Genomic DNA, 488 nt, shown 5'->3' with positions numbered 1-488 from the left:
GCTACCCCTGCTTTTTTCTGAGGTGCTGGGTCATGTATTACTGCGTTCTATACTTTGACTTTCAGCCTATGAATGTCTTTATGAGTTAAATGTGTTTCTTGTATACAGCATATTGTTGGATTTTGTTTCCTAATCCACTGTGCCAGTCTGTTTCTCTTAGTGGTGATTTGAGTCCATTTACATTGATGGTTAGATTTAGATGTATTGACTTAAGATTGACATGTTATTACCTCTTATCGTTTACTTCTTTTTCTCCTGTGTTTAATTGCTTGTGCTATTTAGTTAATTGCTTCTGATGTTATTTGTGGAGTTCTGAGCATTTTGGTCCCTCTCTAGAACATCTTTCAGAGCCAGTGTAGAGTTGGCTTTGTCATCATGAAATCCTTTAGCTGTTCTTTTTCTTGAAAGCATTTCACTTCTCCATCAAACTTGAAAGAGAGTTTTGCAGGGTATAATAGTCTGGGCTGGAATATGTTTTCATATAGGAC

The sequence above is a fragment of the Octodon degus genome, unplaced genomic scaffold (genome assembly GCF_000260255.1).
Source record: "Octodon degus isolate 3935 unplaced genomic scaffold, OctDeg1.0 scaffold00050, whole genome shotgun sequence".
Taxonomy (NCBI): domain Eukaryota; kingdom Metazoa; phylum Chordata; class Mammalia; order Rodentia; family Octodontidae; genus Octodon; species Octodon degus.
Note: the sequence above shows the minus strand (reverse complement) of the source record.